Raw genomic sequence first — 7,556 nt, 5'->3', positions numbered from 1 at the left:
GTCTAAGTCCATAGCTATAATTGGTAAGACTTGACCCGACCCGGCATGGTCCATTTGGGTTGCATACCATCATGCACTTGGATAGACTATAATGAGAGAAATAAGACACTTATGGTTATTAATATATTATAAGTTCTAGTATATTAATAATAAGAATAATAAGATTATTTAATTAGTATTGATCAAGAATTAATCTAGGATTAATTAAGTGATCAAAAGAAGACTAATTAAATTTATGGGTTGATTGTGTAAATCATCCATACTTGTATAGTGGGCTAATGCTCCATGGATAATCAAGTTGGGCTAAAACCCATAGGATGGTCCATGGATGCTCCATGGTGTATTTGTACCCATGGATCCAAGGAAATGGAAAGCCATGACAATTAAGAGTTTCCCCTAATTGTAACACTGTATAAAGATATTATTCTTGGCAAAATCGGACACTAGTATTATTCTAGAGAGGGCTAGCTGATTTCATGAAGTGTAGAATTCTCTCAAGCTATTCTAAGTGTTTTGATGATTGTGATTCCATTTGAGGTGTCACACTTGGGGCACTAGGCACTCAAGCTTCATGAAGACTTCCTACATCAAGAGGTATGTATTCTATCTTGTTACACTCATTGTTTTGTATGCTAGATTAGGATAATACCTTGGAAGTTCTTATTTGCATGTATAATAGAGAAAACATAGATCCAAGGTATTTAGGGTTGCATGTACACTTAGGAGTGTTAAAATGCTCAAAACCCAACAGTTGTATCAGAGCCTAGGGTTGCTTTCTCTTATACTTGATGCAAATTGCTGAAAAATGCTGAAAAACTCGATTTTCTGGCTTTCTGGGCACTGTACTCGCCGAGTCCACTGATGAACTCGCCGAGTACATGAGTAAAATCATCCTACTCGCCGAGTAGGTTGATGCCACTCGCCGAGTAGGAGCCCCAGACAGCATATATTCGAGGTTTTTGGCTAGAAATGGACTAGGAACATTACCCTACAATGTTACCCTTCTTGACTCCATGGTCAATTAGTCTTTGCGCCAGGCGCTTTGCACTGTTGAATGTGATTGGGTTGGATGCCAAGACGTGTCCTTGAATTTGAGCTGACAGCCCCCAAATGTACCTTTCCACTTTCTTCGACTCAGGGTTGACCATTCCTGGGCATAGGGCTGACAGATCGCTAAACCGGACCGTGTAGGCGGCCAGGTCGGAACCAGCCATCTTCAAGTTCCATAACTCCTATTCCAGCTTTTGAATCTCGCCCCTTAGGCAGTACTCTTCTAGTAGTAGGACATTCAAGTCCTCCTAAGTCATAGCATTTGCAACTGTAAGAGTTACAGACTTCACATGGCCCTTCCAACATGTGAGGGCTCGGTCGAGGAATGTACAAGCAGCAAATTTGACTTTGCTGTTTTCTCAGTAGGAATAGATTTCAAAGACCGTCTCGGTCTTCTCAAACGATTGCATCAGTGCAATGTCTCCTCCTGTACCATTAAACAACTTTGGTTTGGCGTTTGAGAACTCTTTGTAGGAAGATTCCCTGACAGAACCAGTTCCGTGGTTTTGATGATTGGTGCTACTCCCAGCCCCTCCATTGCCGTTGGAGTTAATTTGAGATAGGGCTGCTGCTACTGCTGCGGTGATAGCAGCTTGCACCATGGCGGGATCATAAGTTGGAGGTGGTGGTGGCGGTGTTGGAGTTGCGTTTCTACGTGTTGATCTACATGGAGGCATTGTTCTGGTAAAGAAATAACGATGAAGACTATAAGTTTTTTAATGATTGAATGTCATGTATCAGAGGGTTAGTTATATCAGCAATTTGGTTTGACCTTAGTCAATGATTTTGGAAGTTGATATAATAATTTAGATAATCTTGTGAATTACGAGAGGTATGCCAATGAGTTTAGAAATAATTCATATATATTAAACACGTGGAACGTTACATTTTTGTAGTTAGGAAAATTTGACCTATCTAAAGGTCTCTGATTACAAGGTTAGGGAAAATAAAAACTTTATTCGAGGTCCTATGCTATAACAAAATTTTGGAAGCCGGGAAAGTCCTACTTGCGACGTGTGTTACACTTGGAGCTAGACTCCGTGTCCGATTGTTTGGCTCGCACTAAACATCTTTCAAAGATCGCTTGTTGTTCCTTCATCTATCTTATTTCTGCAAGTGCGACCTCCATTTGGCTTTGAAGTGCCCCTGTGTGGAGTTGGGTATTCTCGTGTAGTTCGTGCAGGCGACGAATGTCAGCGGCATTACCCTAAACAACATCATCGATCTCACGTACTCGGACCGCTTAAACTCCCGATTGGTATGTTTGGTTGGCTATCTTACCCACAATCACGGGAAGTGCTCGATCGGCTGAACTTCCACCACGGACATCATAGAAGTCCCGACACATGCCAAAAGGAGGGCGTAGTCCCTGTTGTTGGCTCCAATGGTGGATATGGCTCCCCCAAATGAGAGTGAGTCCTTGATAGCCCATTCTAATTGCGGGAGGTCAGGGAGCTGGTGGGTTGATTACCTCCGATTCTGAGTTTGTTCCATCAGCATCTTCCTCCTCCTCCATGGGTTCTTCTTCCTCTTCGACCTCTTCCGGGTCTTCTTCGGGATCTTCTTCCAACCATCCACCGTTACCTTGGTTCAGGTAGTAGGGATCTCCTGGGATGTGGAATCCGGCCATTATGTCTGTACGAGAATAGAGGTGTGAAAATTGTCCAAAAGCTAATGCATACAAGTTAGGGCTTTTATACTATTGCATAGAATATTCCTATAGTATTATAAATATATTTGTTTTGTTCTAAAAGTTGTGTTTTTGGTAAGTTTTAGACTTGTTGTCCACTGTAGGTACTCCTTGGCACACGTTAGTCGGCTCTCGGGCAAATATTGTTGATCAGGCTATATCCATCCGAGTTCCGATTACATGTTCCAAGGCATATCTGCACTGTAGAACTTGTCTATAATACTTCTCTTACATCGTTATTTTATGATACCGACTCTAGTGTGAAATTAATGCATGTATACTATAATAAAAGAAAATATTTTAAAAAGTGTGACTCTTAATCAGAGTGTTTTTTCCCAGTTGTGTTTATAGTTGTATATCAAAAATTGGTTTTGATATACTTAGCTCACTATAAACAAAGCTCTGATACCAATCTGTCACACCCCGAAACCTGAACGGCGGAAATGTTCGGGGGCGGATGACGACATGTTCGGTACCACAACAATTGTATAGTAAAGAAAGTACACACCACCATATTACATTAGTAGAAAAGTTTACATGATTGTATCCATACATGTTCAAAAGTTGATTACACAAATCATGATTCAAAAATATGCAAGCAACGTCATCGCGTTAAGCTTCAAAAGAATGCTCGCAACCTGCCTTAGTGATTCCCTGAGAACACAAGTCATTTCAAAGAAAAAGCATCAACAATTAAGTTGGTGAGTTCATAAGTAGTGGTTTGAATAAATGTATGCAATTCGAAAGTGCGTGTATGTATTTTCAGAAAATCCCATATTTTCTTAAGTGTATAAATGCAGTCTTTAAATGTTCAAGACCGTAGGCTGTAAGCACTATACCATGCTCAAAATGCTTTTGTATAGTCTTAATTTAGAAGTAAAACTAAGTGAAGCTCGTTTGAGATACGTCCCGTAAAGAAATAATAGTGTATTAATTGTATATTTGGTGAGTTCTCATAACCATACTATCATACTTTCCTGCATGCGACGGTCTTCAGGCGTCGAAACGTTATGACACTTGTCACCCCGTGGACTGTAGCTAACAGTCAGGGTGTGGGATCATTAATCCCGTATAGATCTATACACACCTGCCACGCTCTCCGGACGGGAGATTCAGGTTATAAGACAGGACTTACTGTAATACCCCCATTGGGTATAATGAAGATGTTGTCTCACGAATTCTCAATTATGTATCATATGTGTATGTTTGTTTTTGCAAAGTATTGTTTTACAAAGTATTGTCAAAACCATGGTAGTAATGTATATATATTCCCGTGAATATAAATGTTATAGTTGAAATGCTTACTGTTGGTATGAAATCCTATGCGTATTTATAAGTAAAACACATTTTGTATCCCAAAGTGGGTAAAGTAATGTAAGATGTTTATAAGTTAACTAAACCATTTGATAGTTGTAAGAACATCATGCAATGTATACTTAAAAGTTCAATGTTTTCATGTGAGTAAGGTTACTTTTTTACTTGTATTCTCCCCCGTATAGTGATAAAATCATTTTAAAAGCATTTAAAAATGGTAGAAAAGGGGTTACGAACTCACTTGTTTGATTGAAGAGAGTGAGATGAAAATCAAGCAGAACTTCGGCTTATGAAAGTCAATTTTCTCGGGATTATTGGGAATCTCAGGAACACAAAACCTTCCTTCGGAACTTGAACGCGAAAACCGGGGCTTCAGGAGGTTCTCGGGAGCTTAACCGCAGAGTTTAGTAACGAGAAAGGGAAGAATGGGACACCTAAACCCGACACCCCAAGAGTTGTATTTATAGGGGGGATTTTTGGGTGCCACGTCGTGGCAGAGGGTGTGCCATGTCGTCGTGAGCCTTCTTATCCTCTTCGGTTGATTGGACGCTCTTAGTCACTTGCCGGGTCGCGACCAACTGTGCCACGTCATGGCAGACCTGACAGCCTCGAATTTTGGGTCTCGAACTTCTAAAATACGTAACTTTCGCGTACCAGCTTCATTTTCGATGTTATTTATATGCATGCGTAGGTGAAAATATACTCTACAACTCTTGTTTAGACTCAGTCGGCTCATTTTGAATTTATTTTTAACGGGCCGGGACACGAAAAGTCCGTTAAAAATCCATAACTTCTTCATCCGATGTCCGTTTTCTTCAGACTTTTTACCGTTATGCTAATATTGTCGAGACCTTAGATTCTCATTTAGGTTATTTCGGCCAAAAGTCTCTCGATCTCTATTTCGGGTTCTTTTTAGCTATCTATTGCTAGGTCAGAAACTTCGAAAACTCATAACTTCCTCATACGAATTCAGATTTGGGCGTTCTTTTTATGTTTGTTCACGGTTTAATGATATCTACAACTTTTATTTAGATACTTAAGGCTAAATACTATTGTATCGAATCTTCGCGTTTTTATGTCTATCGGTATTGCCGGTTTTGTCGGGAATCTTAGAATGGTCATAACTTCTTCGTTATAACTCGGATTTTAGTGTTCTTTATATCGCTGGAAACTACAACACGTTATCTATCACTTGGTATTCTCAAAATGAGCTTTTTGAATACTTTATTTTTGACGCTACTTTTATTAATTTACGCAAAATTACAAAAGGAGTTGACTTTAGTCAAATATATTGATTCGAAATATCGGGCTGTTACAGATCTTGACTAGTCTCTAGTGTTGCTGATCACCCACAGGGGGTGTTGCTTGCCCATTGAGACTTTGGGCAGTCTCTAGGGTTGCAGATAACCCATGGGGCGTGCTGTTTGCCCGCTGCTACTTTGGGTAGTCTTTAAGGTTGTTGATAACCTATAGTTGTTTATTTGTGATGTGCTATCTGTGGTATTTTTGGGAACTCACTATGCTTTATATGTTTTTAGGTTTTTCTTATAATAAAGGAGGGGAACAGATTGATTGCATTGCATCCATGGGAGAATTGTGCACGTGATAAATTTTGACGATACTCTGATAATTTTTTTAAGATTAAATGGTCCTATTTAAGATTTGGTAGTTGTGATTTGAATAAACACTTATATTTTTAATTGTAGTTTTTCGGTTGAAATTTGGGATGTTACACACCAATACTGGAGTGATAACTTTTGTTGTAAGAGATCTCACCTAGAGGAAGGTAGGAATCCCAAATCCCACCAAAATCTATAAAACAAGCTCTCAACATATCCTTGAGCATCTGGATGGTCCGTTCGCTCTGGTCATTATTCTTTGGATGGTAGGCTGTGCTGAAGAGCAATCTCATCCCAAGTTCCTCGTGAAACGTGTGCCAAAATCGAGAACTGAACTGAACATCTAAATCAGATAGAATGGAAACTTGAACACCATGACGAGCGGCAATCTCACTCACATACACATTGGCGAATTTCTCGGCCGAGGTGCTCTCCCGAATAGCTATAAAGTAGGCACTTTTGGTGGGATGATCCACAATGACCCAAATCACATCAAATCCCTTAGCAGTCCTGGGTAATTTTGTGATATAATCTATGGTGATATGCTCCCATTTCCACATAGGAACCATCAAAGGCTATAATTTATCGTGTGGCCCTTGACCATCTGACATGTGAAGCACTTCTCAACATACTAGACTATCTCTCTCTTCATGGATGGACACCAATAACGAAGTCTCAATTCCTGATATATCTTTGTGGCTCCAGGGCGTAGCAAAAATCTAGAAGCATACACAATAACCCTATCTCTCTGCATGAGTACTGCCCCTAAAACGATGATAAAAGCATCATAATAAACCATAAAATCCTCCACGCCCTCTAGAAGGGCTAACATTAGGCCTCACATAATGTCTGTCTCAATGTCTCAAATGTAGCCTGCTGCCCAGGGCCCCAACAAAAATCCACTACCTTTCTCATTAAACGAGTGAGAGCTACAGCAACCACAGATAAATCCTGAACAGACCTCCGATAATACCCTGCTAAACCTAGAAAAATGAACCAAAATGTCATTCTTGTTAACGAGGTGTAACAAGAACTAGACCTCCTGTAATGAAAACTCACACTTCGAGAAATTAGCATAAAGCCTCTCCCTTCTCAAAAACCCCAACAGCTCTCGAAGGTGCTCCTCATGCTGCTCCCTGGTTTTAGAATAGACCAGGATGTCATCGATAAAAATAATGATCGTACGATCAAGCACTGACCTGCATACCTAATTCATGAAATCTACAAATGCCGACGGTGCGTTGGTGAGACCAAATGACATCACTACAAACTCCTAATGACCATAACGAGTTTGGAATACTGTCTTCTCTATGTCCTCCTATCTAACACTTATCTGATGATAGCCTGACCTCAAATCGATCTTAGAAAACTAAGATGCACCATACAACGGATCAAGGAGGTCATCAATCCGAGGAAGTGGGTAACAGTTCTTCACCATCAACTTGTTAAACTTACGGTAATCAATGCACACCCAGTGTGAACCATCCTTCTTTCTCACAAACCGAATCGACACTCCCTACAACGAACTGCTCGGTCTGATAAAATGCTTTCCCAAAAGCTCCTAAAGCAGAGAGGATAACTTCGACATCTCTGGTGGTGCTAAGCGATAAGATGCCTTAGTAATCAAGGTCACGCAAGGAACCAAATTAATCCTAAACTTAACCTGCCTCACAGGAGGCACATCAGGTAATTCCTCCGGAACTCGTTTCGAAATTCTCTGACTACAGGCACATCCATAACTAAGACCCCTTTATCTACCCAAGTGTCAACCACAAACATGAGATAACCCATACACCCATGTTGAAGATACTTCCAAGACATGACATCTGAACAATAAATTGAACCAAATCTGGTACCCTCGCCATAAATAATCAGTTCTCCTA

Source organism: Lactuca sativa, chromosome 5, assembly GCF_002870075.4.
Source record: "Lactuca sativa cultivar Salinas chromosome 5, Lsat_Salinas_v11, whole genome shotgun sequence".
Lineage (NCBI taxonomy): Eukaryota > Viridiplantae > Streptophyta > Magnoliopsida > Asterales > Asteraceae > Lactuca > Lactuca sativa.
Note: the sequence above shows the minus strand (reverse complement) of the source record.